Genomic DNA, 17,737 nt, shown 5'->3' with positions numbered 1-17,737 from the left:
CGGGGCCAAAGGAAATATCCTCCGTTACAAAGGAGAAAGAAGCTTTCTGGAAACTTCTTTGTGATCTGTGAATTCATCTCACAGAATTGCAGCTTTCTCCTAATGAAGCCCTTCGCGAAGACTGTTCTCGTGGAATTTGCAAAGTGATATTTGGGAGCTCACTGAGGGCTCCGGTGAAAAGGAAATAGCCTCAGATGCACACTGGAAAGAAGCTTTGTGAGAAACTGCATTGCGCTGTGTGAGTGCACCTCCCAGAGTTACACTTTTCCGTGATGAGTTTGACAAGACCGTTTCCTTGAAATCCGCAATGGGAGACTTCTTGGAGCTACGCAGCTTACCGTGACAAAGGAAGTATCCCTAGATAAAAATGACAGAAGCTTCCTCAGAAATTGCTTTCAGATACGTGACTTCATCTGACCGACTTACATCACTGTTTCTTGGAGCCGTTTCCCAGCACTGTTTATGTGGATTCCGAGAACTGATATTTCGGATGGGTTTGGAGAGTGTGGGGCGAAAGGGATTATCCTCCGAGAAAAAGCAGGGTGCAGCTTTCTGAGAAACAGCTTTGTGACGTGTGAGTTCATTTCAAAGGCTTTCACCACTCTTTTGAGCACACGGAGGGATATGGTGAGAAAAGAAAGGTCCTCAGATAAAAACTGGAAAGAAGCCTTCGGAGAAACTGCATTGTGACATGTGAATGCGACTCGTAGACTTCCACGCAACTTTTCACTGACCCGTTTGCTAACACTGTTTGATTGCAGTCTGCACTGGGCTATTTCTCAGCGCAATGAAGCTTACGGTGACCCAGGAAATATCGTAAATGAAAACTGGAAAGAAGCTTTGTGAGAAACTTCTCAGTGAAACGTGAATTCATCTCACAGAGTTCCCACTTAGTCTTCGCGAAGCAGTTTGCTAACACCGTTTTCGTGGAATCTGCATAGTACTATCTGGGAACGCATTGAGGGCCCACGGTGAAAACGGAAACATCCTCAGATCGTAACGAGAAAGAAGCTGTCTCCGAAATTGCTTTGTGATGTGTCAGTTCACCACACAGAGATTCACCTTCTCTTCTTGTAGCCCTTTGCCAGCACTGTTTCCCTGGATTCTGCAAAGTGATATTTGGGAGCTCATTGAGGGCTACGGGGAAAAGGAAATAGCCTCAGATACAAACTGGAAGGAAGCGTTCTGAGAAACTGCATTGCGGTGTGTGAATGCAACTCACAGAGTGACACTTGTCTCTTCAGTGACCAGTTTGCTCACACAGTTTCCTTGAAATCTGCCTTGGGATGCTTCTTAGCGCAATGAAGCTTTCGGTGACAAAGGAAATCTCCTCAGAAAACATTAAAAGAAGCTTTCTTAGAAACTGGTTTGCGATGTGTGAAATCATCTCCCAGCGTTACATCGGCGTTTCGTGGGGCAGTCGTTTAACACTGTCTCTCAGGAACCCGAGAAGGGCTACTTTGGATGGAATTGAGGCCTACGCTGATGAAGGACATATCCCCCATTAAAAACGTGAGAGAAGCTTTGTGAGACACTTCTCTGTGCTACGTGAATTCAACACATAGAGTTACAGCTGAATCTTCAGGAAGCAGTTTGCCACCACTGTTTTCCGGGAATCTGCAAAGTGATATTTGGGGGCGCATTCAGGGCCCATGGTGCAAAAGGAAACATCCTCAGACGATAACTAGAAAGAAGCTGACTCAGACATTGCTTTGTGATGTTGAATTCCCCACACGGAGCTTCACCTTTACCCTCTTGTAGCAGTATGCTAACACTGTTTTCATGGATTCCGCAAAGGGATGTTTGGGAGCTCATTGAGGCCTATGGTGAAAAGGGAAATATCCTCAGACACAAACAAGAAAGAAGTGTTTTGAGAAACGGCGTTGGGATGTGTGAATGCAACTCACGGAGTTACAGTTTTCTCTTCAGTGATCAACTTGCTAACACAGTTTTCCTGAAATCTGCCATGGCATATTTCTTAGCGCAATGAAGCTTACAGAGGGCCTAGCCTCAGATAAAATGAGAAAAGAAGCTGTCTTAGAAACTGGATCGTGATGTGAGAATTCATCTCACAGAGTTACACACCCCTTTCGAGGAAGAGTCATTTAACACTGTCTGTGAGGAACCTGAGAAGGGCTACTTCGGTTCGAATTCAGGCCTACGCTGAAATACCCTCGAAGCAAAACGTGAGCGAAGCTGTGTGAGAAACTTCTCTGTGATACGTGAATTCATCACACAGAGTTACAACTGAGTCTTCAGGAAACAGTTTGCTAACACCGTTTTCGTGGAATCTGCAGAGTGATATTTGGGGGCGCATTGAGGCCCATAGTGAACACGGAAACATCCTCCGATATTAACTAGAAAGAAGCAGTCTCAGAAATTGCTCTGTGATGTTGAATCCACCACACAGAGATTCACCTTTACCTTCTTGTAGCAGTTTGCTAACACTGTTGCCGTGGATTCTGCAAAGTGATCTTTGGGAGCTCATTGTGGGCTACGGGGAAAAGAAAATATCCTCAGATAAGAAGCGGAAAAAAGCTTTCTGAGAAACTGCATTGCGATGTGTGAATGCACCTCACGGAGTTACACTCTTCTCTTCAGTGATCAGTTTGCCAACACCGTTTTCTTGAAGCTTGCGATGAGATACTTCTCAGCGCTAGCAGCTTACGGTGACAAAGGAAATATCCTCAGATAAGAAATGAAAGAAGCTTCCTCGGGAATTGCTTTCAGATACGAGACTTCAGCTCCCAGAGTTACATCACTGTGTCTTGGAGCCGTTTCCTAGCACTGTCTTTGTGGATTCTGAGAACTGATAATTTCGGATGGGAACTGATAATTTCGGCTGGGAGGCAGGAACTATCCTCCGAGAAAAAGCGGAAGGAAGCTTTCTGAGAAACTGCTTTGTGATGTGTGAATTCATTTCAAAGGGTTACACCACTCTTTCATGAGGAGTTTGCTAGCACTGTGTTTGTAGAATCTCACGAGTGATATCTTGGATAGCGTTGAATCCCATGGTGAATCATGAAATCTCCTCAGACAAATCTGCAGGGAGGCCTCCTCTGAAACTCCTTTGCTGTGGGTGACTTCGGCTCACAGAGTTCTACCATTGTTTCCCTTGAGACGCTTGCTAACAGTGTTTTCGCAGAATCTGCTCTAAGACACACAGTGGGGCTCCGAGACCACAAATAACCTCAGCTCGAAAACGAAAAATAGAAGCTTTCTGAGAAACTGCTTTGTGATGTGTGACTTCAACTCACTGAATTACACCTGCGTTTCATGGAGCCGTTGGCTACCCCCGTTTCTGTGGAATCTGGAAACTGATATTTCAGACCCCTTTGAGGACTACGGGGCCAAAGGAAATATCCTCCGTTACAAAGGAAAAGAAGCTTTCTGAGAAACTTCTTTGTGATCTGTGAATTCATCTCACAGAATTGCAGCTCTCTCCTAATGAAGCTCTTCGCGAAGACTGTTCTCGTGGAATTTGCAAAGTGATATTTGGGAGCTCACTGAGGGCTCCGGTGAAAAGGAAATAGCCTCAGATGCACACTGGAAAGAAGCTTTGTGAGAAACTGCATTGCGCTGTGTGAGTGCACCTCCCAGAGTTACACTTTTCCGTGTTGAGTTTGACAAGACCGTTTCCTTGAAATCCGCAATGGGAGACTTCTTGGAGCTACGCAGCTTACCGTGACAAAGGAAGTATCCCTAGATAAAAATGACAGAAGCTTCCTCAGAAATAGCTTTCAGATACGTGACTTCATCTGACCGAGTTACATCACTGTTTCTTGGAGCCGTTTCCCAGCACTGTTTATGTGGATTCCGAGAACTGATATTTCGGATGGGTTTGGAGAGTGTGGGGAGAAAGGGATTATCCTCTGAGAAAAAGCAGGGTGCAGCTTTCTGAGAAACAGCTTTGTGACGTGTGAGTTCATTTCAAAGGCTTTCACCACTCTTGGGAGCACACGGAGGGATATGGTGAGAAAAGAAAGGTCCTCAGATAAAAACTGGAAAGAAGCCTTCGGAGAAACTGCATTGTGACATGTGAATGCGACTCCTAGACTTCCACGCAACTTTTCACTGACCCGTTTGCTAACACTGTTTGATTGCAGTCTGCACTGGGCTAGTTCTCAGCGCAATGAAGCTTACGGTGACCCAGGAAATATCGTAAATGAAAACTGGAAAGAAGCTTTGTGAGAAACTTCTCAGTGAAACGTGAATTCATCTCACAGAGTTCCCACTTAGTCTTCGCGAAGCAGTTTGCTAACACCGTTTTCCTGGAATCTGTGTAGTACTATCTGGGAGCGCATTGAGGGCCCACGGTGAAAACGGAAACATCCTCAGATCGTAACGAGAAAGAAGCTGTCTCCGAAATTGCTTTGTGATGTGTCAGTTCACCACACAGAGATTCACCTTCCCTTCTTGTAGCCCTTTGCCAGCACTGTTTCCCTGGATTCTGCAAAGTGATATTTGGGAGCTCATTGAGGGCTACGGGGAAAAGGAAATAGCCTCAGATAAAAACTGGAAGGAAGCGTTCTGAGAAACTGCATTGCGATGTGTGAATGCAACTCACAGAGTGACACTTGTCTCTTCAGTGACCATTTTGCTCACACAGTTTCCTTGAAATCTGCCTTGGGATGCTTCCTAGCGCAATGAAGCTTACGGTGACAAAGGAAATCTCCTCAGAAAACATGAAAAGAAGCTTTCTTAGAAACTGGTTTGCGATGTGTGAAATCATCTCCCAGCGTTACATCGGCGTTTCGTGGGGCAGTCGTTTAACACTGTCTCTCAGGAACCCGAGAAGGGCTACTTTGGATGGAATTGAGGCCTACGCTGATGAAGGACATATCCCCCATTAAAAACGTGAGAGAAGCTTTGTGAGACACTTCTCTGTGCTACGTGAATTCAACACATAGAGTTACAGCTGAATCTTCAGGAAGCAGTTTGCCACCACTGTTTTCCGGGAATCTGCAAAGTGATATTTGGGGGCGCATTCAGGGCCCATGGGGCAAAAGGAAACATCCTCAGACGATAACTAGAAAGAAGCTGACTCAGACATTGCTTTGTGATGTTGAATTCCCCACACGGAGCTTCACCTTTACCCTCTTGTAGCAGTACGCTAACACTGTTTTCATGGATTCCGCAAAGGGATGTTTGGGAGCTCATTGAGGCCTATGGTGAAAAGGGAAATATCCTCAGACACAAACAAGAAAGAAGTGTTTTGAGAAACGGCGTTGGGATGTGTGAATGCAACTCACGGAGTTACAGTTTTCTCTTCAGTGATCAACTTGCTAACACAGTTTTCCTGAAATCTGCCATGGCATATTTCTTAGCGCAATGAAGCTTACAGAGGGCATAGCCTCAGATAAAATGAGAAAAGAAGCTGTCTTAGAAACTGGATCGTGATGTGAGAATTCATCTCACAGTGTTACAAACCCCTTTCGTGGAAGAGTCATTTAACACTGTCTTTGAGGAACCTGGGAAGTGCTACTTCGGATCGAATTCAGGCCTACGCTGAAATACCCTCGATGCAAAACGTGAGCGAAGCTGTGTGAGAAACTTCTCTGTGATACGTGAATTCATCACACAGAGTTACAACTGAGTCTTCAGGAAGCAGTTTGCTAACACCGTTTTCGTGGAATCTGCAGAGTGATATTTGGGGGCGCATTGAGGCCCATAGTGAACACGGAAACATCCTCCGATATTAACTAGAAAGAAGCAGTCTCAGAAATTGCTCTGTGATGTTGAATCCACCACACGGAGATTCACCTTTACCTTCTTGTAGCAGTTTGCTAACACTGTTGCCGTGGATTCTGCAAAGTGATCTTTGGGAGCTCATTGTGGGCTACGGGGAAAAGAAAATATCCTCAGATAAGAAGCGGAAGGAAGCTTTCTGAGAAACTGCATTGCGGTGTGTAATGCACCTCACGGAGTTACACTCTTCTCTTCAGTGATCAGGTTGCCAACACCGTTTTCTTGAAGCTTGCGATGAGATACTTCTCAGCGCTAGCAGCTTACGGTGACGAAGGAAGTATCCTCAGATAAGAAATGAAAGAATCTTCCTCGGGAATTGCTTTCAGATACGAGACTTCAGCTCCCAGAGTTACATCACTGTGTCTTGGAGCCGTTTCCTAGCACTGTTTTTGTGGATTCTGAGAACCGATAATTTTGGATGGGAACTGATAATTTCGGCTGGGAGGCAGGAACTATCCTCCGAGAAAAAGCGGAAGGAAGCTTTCTGAGAAACTGCTTTGTGATGTGTGAATTCATTTCAAAGGGTTACACCACTCTTTCATGAGGAGTTTGCTAGCACTGTGTTTGTAGAATCTCACGAGTGATATCTTGGATAGCGTTGAATCCCATGGTGAATCATGAAATCTCCTCAGACAAATCTGCAGAGAGGCCTCCTCTGAAACTCCTTTGCTGTGGGTGACTTCGGCTCACAGAGTTCTACCATTGTTTCCCTTGAGACGCTTGCTAACAGTGTTTTCGCAGAATCTGCTCTAAGACACACGGTGGGGCTCCGAGACCACAAATAACCTGAGCTCGAAAACGAAAAATAGAAGCTTTCTGAGAAACTGCTTTGTGATGTGTGACTTCAACTCACTGAATTACACCTGCGTTTCATGGAGCCGTTGGCTACCCCCGTTTCTGTGGAATCTGGAAACTGATATTTCAGACCCCTTTGAGGACTACGGGGCCAAAGGAAATATCCTCCGTTACAAAGGAGAAAGAAGCTTTCTGAGAAACTTCTTTGTGATCTGTGAATTCATCTCACAGAATTGCAGCTTTCTCCTAATGAAGCCCTTCGCGAAGACTGTTCTCGTGGAATTTGCAAAGTGATATTTGGGAGCTCACTGAGGGCTCCGGTGAAAAGGAAATAGCCTCAGATGCACACTGGAAAGAAGCTTTGTGAGAAACTGCATTGCGCTGTGTGAGTGCACCTCCCAGAGTTACACTTTTCCGTGATGAGTTTGACAAGACCGTTTCCTTGAAATCCGCAATGGGAGACTTCTTCGAGCTACGCAGCTTACCGTGACAAAGGAAGTATCCCTAGATAAAAATGACAGAAGCTTCCTCAGAAATTGCTTTCAGATACGTGACTTCATCTGACCGAGTTACATCACTGTTTCTTGGAGCCGTTTCCCAGCACTGTTTATGTGGATTCCGAGAACTAATATTTCGGATGGGTTTGGAGAGTGTGGGGAGAAAGGGATTATCCTCCGAGAAAAAGCAGGGTGCAGCTTTCTGAGAAACAGCTTTGTGACGTGTGAGTTCATTTCAAAGGCTTTCACCACTCTTGGGAGCACACGGAGGGATATGGTGAGAAAAGAAAGGTCCTCAGATAAAAACTGGAAAGAAGCCTTCGGAGAAACTGCATTGTGACATGTGAATGCGACTCCTAGACTTCCACGCAACTTTTCACTGACCCGTTTGCTAACACTGTTTGATTGCAGTCTGCACTGGGCTAGTTCTCAGCGCAATGAAGCTTACGGTGATCCAGGAAATATCGTAAATGAAAACTGGAAAGAAGCTTTGTGAGAAACTTCTCAGTGAAACGTGAATTCATCTCACAGAGTTCCCACTTAGTCTTCGCGAAGCAGTTTGCTAACACCGTTTTCGTGGAATCTGCATAGTGCTATCTGGGAGCGCATTGAGGGCCCACGGTGAAAACGGAAACATCCTCAGATCGTAACGAGAAAGAAGCTGTCTCCGAAATTGCTTTGTGATGTGTCAGTTCACCACACAGAGATTCACCTTCCCTTCTTGTAGCCCTTTGCCAGCACTGTTTCCCTGGATTCTGCAAAGTGATATTTGGGAGCTCATTGAGGGCTACGGGGAAAAGGAAATAGCCTCAGATAAAAACTGGAAGGAAGCGTTCTGAGAAACTGCATTGCGATGTGTGAATGCAACTCACAGAGTGACACTTGTCTCTTCAGTGACCAGTTTGCTCACACAGTTTCCTTGTAATCTGCCTTGGGATGCTTCTTAGCGCAATGAAGCTTACGGTGACAAAGGAAATCTCCTCAGAAAACATGAAAAGAAGCTTTCTTAGAAACTGGTTTGCGATGTGTGAAATCATCTCCCAGCGTTACATCGGCGTTTCGTGGGGCAGTCGTTTAACACTGTCTCTCAGGAACCCGAGAAGGGCTACTTTGGATGGAATTGAGGCCTACGCTGATGAAGGACATATCCCCCATTAAAAACGTGAGAGAAGCTTTGTGAGACACTTCTCTGTGCTACGTGAATTCAACACATAGAGTTACAGCTGAATCTTCAGGAAGCAGTTTGCCACCACTGTTTTCCGGGAATCTGCAAAGTGATATTTGGGGGCGCATTCAGGGCCCATGGTGCAAAAGGAAACATCCTCAGACGATAACTAGAAAGAAGCTGACTCAGACATTGCTTTGTGATGTTGAATTCCCCACACGGAGCTTCACCTTTACCCTCTTGTAGCAGTATGCTAACACTGTTTTCATGGATTCCGCATAGGGATGTTTGGGAGCTCATTGAGGCCTATGGTGAAAAGGGAAATATCCTCAGACACAAACAAGAAAGAAGTGTTTTGAGAAACGGCGTTGGGATGTGTGAATGCAACTCACGGAGTTACAGTTTTCTCTTCAGTGATCAACTTGCTAACACAGTTTTCCTGAAAACTGCCATGGCATATATTTCTTAGCGCAATGAAGCTTACAGAGGCCATAGCCTCAGATGAAATGAGAAAAGAAGCTGTCTTAGAAACTGGATCGTGATGTGAGAATTCATCTCACAGAGTTACACACCCCTTTCGTGGAAGAGTCATTTAACACTGTCTTTGAGGAACCTGAGAAGGGCTACTTCGGTTTGAATTCAGGCCTACGCTGAAATACCCTCGATGCAAAACGTGAGCGAAGCTGTGTGAGAAACTTCTCTGTGATACGTGAATTCATCACACAGAGTTACAACTGAGTCTTCAGGAAGCAGTTTGCTAACACCGTTTTCGTGGAATCTGCAAAGTGATATTTGGGGGCGCATTGAGGCCCATAGTGAACACGGAAACATCCTCTGATATTAACAAGAAAGAAGCAGTCTCAGAAATTGCTCTGTGATGTTGAATCCACCACACAGAGATTCACCTTTACCTTCTTGTAGCAGTTTGCTAACACTGTTGCCGTGGATTCTGCAAAGTGATCTTTGGGAGCTCATTGTGGGCTACGGGGAAAAGAAAATATCCTCAGATAAGAAGCGGAAAGAAGCTTTCTGAGAAACTGCATTGCGGTGTGTGAATGCACCTCACGGAGTTACACTCTTCTCTTCAGTGATCAGTTTGCCAACACCGTTTTCTTGAAGCTTGCGGTGAGATACTTCTCAGCGCTAGCAGCTTACGGTGACAAAGGAAATATCCTCAGAGAAGAAATGAAAGAAGCTTCCTCGGGAATTGCTTTCAGATACGAGACTTCAGCTCCCAGAGTTACATCACTGTGTCTTGGAGCCGTTTCCTAGCACTGTTTTTGTGGATTCTGAGAACCGATAATTTCGGATGGGAACTGATAATTTCGGCTGGGAGGCAGGAACTATCCTCCGAGAAAAAGCGGAAGGAAGCTTTCTGAGAAACTGCTTTGTGATGTGTGAATTCATTTCAAAGGGTTACACCACTCTTTCATGAGGAGTTTGCTAGCACTGTGTTTGTAGAATCTCACGAGTGATATCTTGGATAGCGTTGAATCCCATGGTGAATCATGAAATCTCCTCAGACAAATCTGCAGAGAGGCCTCCTCTGAAACTCCTTTGCTGTGGGTGACTTCGGCTCACAGAGTTCTACCATTGTTTCCCTTGAGATGCTTGCTAACAGTGTTTTCGCAGAATCTGCTCTAAGACACACGGTGGGGCTCCGAGACCACAAATAACCTCAGCTGGAAAACGAAAAATAGAAGCTTTCTGAGAAACTGCTTTGTGATGTGTGACTTCAATTCACTGAATTACACCTGCGTTTCATGGAGCCGTTGGCTACCCCCGTTTCTTTGGAATCTGGAAACTGATATTTCAGACCCCTTTGAGGACTACGGGGCCAAAGGAAATATCCTCCGTTACAAAGGAGAAAGAAGCTTTCTGAGAAACTTCTTTGTGATCTGTGAATTCATCTCACAGAATTGCAGCTTTCTCCTAATGAAGCCCTTCGCGAAGACTGTTCTCGTGGAATTTGGAAAGTGATATTTGGGAGCTCACTGAGGGCTCCGGTGAAAAGGAAATAGCCTCAGATGCACACTGGAAAGAAGCTTTGTGAGAAACTGCATTGCGCTGTGTGAGTGCACCTCCCAGAGTTACACTTTTCCGTGATGAGTTTGACAAGACCGTTTCCTTGAAATCCGCAATGGGAGACTTCTTGGAGCTACGCAGCTTACCGTGACAAAGGAAGTATCCCTAGATAAAAATGACAGAAGCTTCCTCAGAAATTGCTTTCAGATACGTGACTTCATCTGACCGACTTACATCACTGTTTCTTGGAGCCGTTTCCCAGCACTGTTTATGTGGATTCCGAGAACTGATATTTCGGATGGGTTTGGAGAGTGTGGGGCGAAAGGGATTATCCTCCGAGAAAAAGCAGGGTGCAGCTTTCTGAGAAACAGCTTTGTGACGTGTGAGTTCATTTCAAAGGCTTTCACCACTCTTGGGAGCACACGGAGGGATATGGTGAGAAAAGAAAGGTCCTCAGATAAAAACTGGAAAGAAGCCTTCGGAGAAACTGCATTGTGACATGTGAATGCGACTCGTAGACTTCCACGCAACTTTTCACTGACCCGTTTGCTAACACTGTTTGATTGCAGTCTGCACTGGGCTAGTTCTCAGCGCAATGAAGCTTACGGTGACCAAGGAAATATTGTAAATAGAAACTGGAAAGAAGCTTTGTGAGAAACTTCTCAGTGAAACGTGAAATCATCTCACAGAGTTCCCACTTAGTCTTCGCGAAGCAGTTTGCTAACACCGTTTTCCTGGAATCTGTGTAGTACTATCTGGGAGCGCATTGAGGGCCCACGGTGAAAACGGAAACATAATCAGATCGTAACGAGAAAGAAGCTGTCTCCGAAATTGCTTTGTGATGTGTCAGTTCACCACACAGAGATTCACCTTCCCTTCTTGTAGCCCTTTGCCAGCACTGTTTCCCTGGATTCTGCAAAGTGATATTTGGGAGCTCATTGAGGGCTACGGGGAAAAGGAAATAGCCTCAGAGAAAAACTGGAAGGAAGCGTTCTGAGAAACTGCATTGCGATGTGTGAATGCAACTCACAGAGTGACACTTGTCTCTTCAGTGACCATTTTGCTCACACAGTTTCCTTGAAATCTGCCTTGGGATGCTTCCTAGCGCAATGAAGCTTACGGTGACAAAGGAAATCTCCTCAGAAAACATGAAAAGAAGCTTTCTTAGAAACTGGTTTGCGATGTGTGAAATCATCTCCCAGCGTTACATCAGCGTTTCGTGGGGCAGTCGTTTAACACTGTCTCTCAGGAACCCGAGAAGGGCTACTTTGGATGGAATTGAGGCCTACGCTGATGAAGGACATATCCCCCATTAAAAACGTGAGAGAAGCTTTGTGAGACACTTCTCTGTGCTACGTGAATTCAACACATAGTGTTACAGCTGAATCTTCAGGAAGCAGTTTGCCACCACTGTTTTCCGGGAATCTGCAAAGTGATATTTGGGGGCGCATTCAGGGCCCATGGGGCAAAAGGAAACATCCTCAGACGATAACTAGAAAGAAGCTGACTCAGACATTGCTTTGTGATGTTGAATTCCCCACACGGAGCTTCACCTTTACCCTCTTGTAGCAGTACGCTAACACTGTTTTCATGGATTCCGCAAAGGGATGTTTGGGAGCTCATTGAGGCCTATGGTGAAAAGGGAAATATCCTCAGACACAAACAAGAAAGAAGTGTTTTGAGAAACGGCGTTGGGATGTGTGAATGCAACTCACGGAGTTACAGTTTTCTCTTCAGTGATCAACTTGCTCACACAGTTTTCCTGAAATCTGCCATGGCATATTTCTTAGCGCAATGAAGCTTACAGAGGGCATAGCCTCAGATAAAATGAGAAAAGAAGCTGTCTTAGAAACTGGATCGTGATGTGAGAATTCATCTCACAGTGTTACACACCCCTTTCGTGGAAGAGTCATTTAACACTGTCTTTGAGGAACCTGGGAAGTGCTACTTCGGATCGAATTCAGGCCTACGCTGAAATACCCTCGATGCAAAACGTGAGCGAAGCTGTGTGAGAAACTTCTCTGTGATACGTGAATTCATCACACAGAGTTACAACTGAGTCTTCAGGAAGCAGTTTGCTAACACCGTTTTCGTGGAATCTGCAGAGTGATATTTGGGGGCGCATTGAGGCCCATAGTGAAAACGGGAACATTCCTCCGATATTAACTAGAAAGAAGCAGTCTCAGAAATTGCTCTGTGATGTTGAATCCACCACACGGAGATTCACCTTTACCTTCTTGTAGCAGTTTGCTAACACTGTTGCCGTGGATTCTGCAAAGTGATCTTTGGGAGCTCATTGTGGGCTACGGGGAAAAGAAAATATCCTCAGATAAGAAGCGGAAGGAAGCTTTCTGAGAAACTGCATTGCGGTGTGTAATGCACCTCACGGAGTTACACTCTTCTCTTCAGTGATCAGGTTGCCAACACCGTTTTCTTGAAGCTTGCGATGAGATACTTCTCAGCGCTAGCAGCTTACGGTGACGAAGGAAGTATCCTCAGATAAGAAATGAAAGAAGCTTCCTCGGGAATTGCTTTCAGATACGAGACTTCAGCTCCCAGAGTTACCTCACTGTGTCTTGGAGCCGTTTCCTAGCACTGTTTTTGTGGATTCTGAGAACCGATAATTTCGGATGGGAACTGATAATTTCGGCTGGGAGGCAGGAACTATCCTCCGAGAAAAAGCGGAAGGAAGCTTTCTGAGAAACTGCTTTGTGATGTGTGAATTCATTTCAAAGGGTTACACCACTCTTTCATGAGGAGTTTGCTAGCACTGTGTTTGTAGAATCTCACGAGTGATATCTTGGATAGGGTTGAATCCCATGGTGAATCATGAAATCTCCTCAGACAAATCTGCAGGGAGGCCTCCTCTGAAACTCCTTTGCTGTGGGTGACTTCGGCTCACAGAGTTCTACCATTGTTTCCCTTGAGACGCTTGCTAACAGTGTTTTCGCAGAATCTGCTCTAAGACACACAGTGGGGCTCCGAGACCACAAATAACCTCAGCTCGAAAACGAAAAATAGAAGCTTTCTGAGAAACTGCTTTGTGATGTGTGACTTCAACTCACTGAATTACACCTGCCTTTCATGGAGCCGTTGGCTACCCCCGTTTCTGTGGAATCTGGAAACTGATATTTCAGACCCCTTTGAGGACTACGGGGCCAAAGGAAATATCCTCCGTTACAAAGGAGAGAGAAGCTTTCTGAGAAACTTCTTTGTGATCTGTGAATTCATCTCACAGAATTGCAGCTTTCTCCTAATGAAGCCCTTCGCGAAGACTGTTCTCGTGGAATTTGCAAAGTAATATTTGGGAGCTCACTGTGGGCTCCGGTGAAAAGGAAATAGCCTCAGATGCACGCTGGAAAGAAGCTTTGTGAGAAACTGCATTGCGCTGTGTGAGTGCACCTCCCAGAGTTACACTTTTCCGTGATGAGTTTGACAAGACCGTTTCCTTGAAATCCGCAATGGGAGACTTCTTGGAGCTACGCAGCTTACCGTGACAAAGGAAGTATCCCTAGATAAAAATGACAGAAGCTTCCTCAGAAATTGCTTTCAGATACGTGACTTCATCTGACCGAGTTACATCACTGTTTCTTGGAGCCGTTTCCCAGCACTGTTTATGTGGATTCCTAGAACTGATATTTCGGATGGGTTTGGAGAGTGTGGGGAGAAAGGGATTATCCTCCAAGAAAAAGCAGGGTGCAGCTTTCTGAGAAACAGCTTTGTGACGTGTGAGTTCATTTCAAAGGCTTTCACCACTCTTGGGAGCACACGGAGGGATATGGTGAGAAAAGAAAGGTCCTCAGATAAAAACTGGAAAGAAGCCTTCGGAGAAACTGCATTGTGACATGTGAATGCGACTCGTAGACTTCCACGCAACTTTTCACTGACCCGTTTGCTAACACTGTTTGATTGCAGTCTGCACTGGGCTATTTCTCAGCGCAATGAAGCTTACGGTGACCCAGGAAATATCGTAAATGAAAACTGGAAAGAAGCTTTGTGAGAAACTTCTCAGTGAAACGTGAATTCATCTCACAGAGTTCCCACTTAGTCTTCGCGAAGCAGTTTGCTAACACCGTTTTCGTGGAATCTGCATAGTACTATCTGGGAGCGCATTGAGGGCCCACGGTGAAAACGGAAACATCCTCAGATCGTAACGAGAAAGAAGCTGTCTCCGAAATTGCTTAGTGATGTATCAGTTCACCACACAGAGATTCACCTTCCCTTCTTGTAGCCCTTTGCCAGCACTGTTTCCCTGGATTCTGCAAAGTGATATTTGGGAGCTCATTGAGGGCTACGGGGAAAAGGAAATAGCCTCAGATAAAAACTGGAAGGAAGCGTTCTGAGAAACTGCATTGCGATGTGTGAATGCAACTCACAGAGTGACACTTGTCTCTTCAGTGACCAGTTTGCTCACACAGTTTCCTTGAAATCTGCCTTGGGATGCTTCTTAGCGCAATGAAGCTTACGGTGACAAAGGAAATCTCCTCAGAAAACATTGAAAGAAGCTTTCTTGGAAACTGGTTTGCGATGTGTGAAATCATCTCCCAGCGTTACATCGGCGTTTCGTGGGGCAGTCGTTTAACACTGTCTCTCAGGAACCCGAGAAGGGCTACTTTGGATGGAATTGAGGCCTACGCTGATGAAGGACATATCCCCCATTAAAAACGTGAGAGAAGCTTTGTGAGACACTTCTCTGTGCTACGTGAATTCAACACATAGAGTTACAGCTGAATCTTCAGGAAGCAGTTTGCCACCACTGTTTTCCGGGAATCTGCAAAGTGATATTAGGGGGCGGAATCAGGGCCCATGGGGCAAAAGGAAACATCCTCCGACGATAACTAGAAAGAAGCTGACTCAGACATTGCTTTGTGATGTTGAATTCCCCACACGGAACTTCACCTTTACCCTCTTGTAGCAGTACGCTAACACTGTTTTCATGGATTCCGCAAAGGGATGTTTGGGAGCTCATTGAGGCCTATGGTGAAAAGGGAAATATCCTCAGACACAAACAAGAAAGAAGTGTTTTGAGAAACGGCGTTGGGATGTGTGAATGCAACTCACGGAGTTACGGTTTTCTCTTCAGTGATCAACTTGCTAACACAGTTTTCCTGAAATCTGCCATGGCATATTTCTTAGCGCAATGAACCTTACAGAGGGCATAGCCTCAGATAAAATGAGAAAAGAAGCTGTCTTAGAAACTGGATCGTGATGTGAGAATTCATCTCACAGATTTACACACCCCTTTCGTGGAAGAGTCATTTAACACTGTCTTTGAGGAACCTGAGAAGGGCTACTTCGGTTTGAATTCAGGCCTACGCTGAAATACCCTCGATGCAAAACGTGAGCGAAGCTGTGTGAGAAACTTCTCTGTGATACGTGAATTCATCACACAGAGTTACAACTGAGTCTTCAGGAAGCAGTTTGCTAACACCGTTTTCGTGGAATCTGCAAAGTGATATTTGGGGGCGCATTGAGGCCCATAGTGAACACGGAAACATCCTCCGATATTAACAAGAAAGAAGCAGTCTCAGAAATTGCTCTGTGATGTTGAATCCACCACACAGAGATTCACCTTTACCTTCTTGTAGCAGTTTGCTAACACTGTTGCCGTGGATTCTGCAAAGTGATCTTTGGGAGCTCATTGTGGGCTACGGGGAAAAGAAAATATCCTCAGATAAGAAGCGGAAAGAAGCTTTCTGAGAAACTGCATTGCGGTGTGTGAATGCACCTCACGGAGTTACACTCTTCTCTTCAGTGATCAGTTTGCCAACACCGTTTTCTTGAAGCTTGCGATGAGATACTTCTCAGGGCTAGCAGCTTACGGTGACAAAAGGAAATATCCTCAGAGAAGAAATGAAAGAAGCTTCCTCGGGAATTGCTTTCAGATACGAGACTTCAGCTCCCAGAGTTACCTCACTGTGTCTTGGAGCCGTTTCCTAGCACTGTTTTTGTGGATTCTGAGAACCGATAATTTCGGATGGGAACTGATAATTTCGGCTGGGAGGCAGGAACTATCCTCCGAGAAAAAGCGGAAGGAAGCTTTCTGAGAAACTGCTTTGTGATGTGTGAATTCATTTCAAAGGGTTACACCACTCTTTCATGAGGAGTTTGCTAGCACTGTGTTTGTAGAATCTCACGAGTGATATCTTGGATAGCGTTGAATCCCATGGTGAATCATGAAATCTCCTCAGACAAATCTGCAGAGAGGCCTCCTCTGAAACTCCTTTGCTGTGGGTGACTTCGGCTCACAGAGTTGTACCATTGTTTCCCTTGAGACGCTTGCTAACAGTGTTTTCGCAGAATCTGCTCTAAGACACACGGTGGGGCTCCGAGACCACAAATAACCTCAGCTGGAAAACGAAAAATAGAAGCTTTCTGAGAAACTGCTTTGTGATGTGTGACTTCAACTCACTGAATTACACCTGCCTTTCATGGAGCCGTTGGCTACCCCCGTTTCTGTGGAATCTGGAAACTGATATTTCAGACCCCTTTGAGGACTACGGGGCCAAAGGAAATATCCTCCGTTACAAAGGAGAAAGAAGCTTTCTGAGAAACTTCTTTGTGATCTGTGAATTCATCTCACAGAATTGCAGCTTTCTCCTAATGAAGCCCTTCGCGAAGACTGTTCTCGTGGAATTTGCAAAGTGATATTTGGGAGCTCACTGAGGGCTCCGGTGAAAAGGAAATAGCCTCAGATGCACACTGGAAAGAAGCTTTGTGAGAAACTGCATTGCGCTGTGTGAGTGCACCTCCCAGAGTTACACTTTTCCGTGATGAGTTTGACAAGACCGTTTCCTTGAAATCCGCAATGGGAGACTTCTTGGAGCTACGCAGCTTACCGTGACAAAGGAAGTATCCCTAGATAAAAATGACAGAAGCTTCCTCAGAAATTGCTTTCAGATACGTGACTTCATCTGACCGACTTACATCACTGTTTCTTGGAGCCGTTTCCCAGCACTGTTTATGTGGATTCCGAGAACTGATATTTCGGATGGGTTTGGAGAGTGTGGGGCGAAAGGGATTATCCTCCGAGAAAAAGCAGGGTGCAGCTTTCTGAGAAACAGCTTTGTGACGTGTGAGTTCATTTCAAAGGCTTTCACCACTCTTGGGAGCACACGGAGGGATATGGTGAGAAAAGAAAGGTCCTCAGATAAAAACTGGAAAGAAGCCTTCGGAGAAACTGCATTGTGACATGTGAATGCGACTCCTAGACTTCCACGCAACTTTTCACTGACCCGTTTGCTAACTCTGTTTGATTGCAGTCTGCACTGGGCTAGTTCTCAGCGCAATGAAGCTTACGGTGACCCAGGAAATATCGTAAATAGAAACTGGAAAGAAGCTTTGTGAGAAACTTCTCAGTGAAACGTGAATTCATCTCACAGAGTTCCCACTTAGTCTTCGCGAAGCAGTTTGCTAACACCGTTTTCCTGGAATCTGTGTAGTACTATCTGGGAGCGCATTGAGGGCCCACGGTGAAAACGGAAACATCCTCAGATCGTAACGAGAA

The sequence above is a fragment of the Macaca mulatta genome, chromosome Y, assembly GCF_049350105.2.
Source record: "Macaca mulatta isolate MMU2019108-1 chromosome Y, T2T-MMU8v2.0, whole genome shotgun sequence".
Lineage (NCBI taxonomy): Eukaryota > Metazoa > Chordata > Mammalia > Primates > Cercopithecidae > Macaca > Macaca mulatta.
Note: the sequence above shows the minus strand (reverse complement) of the source record.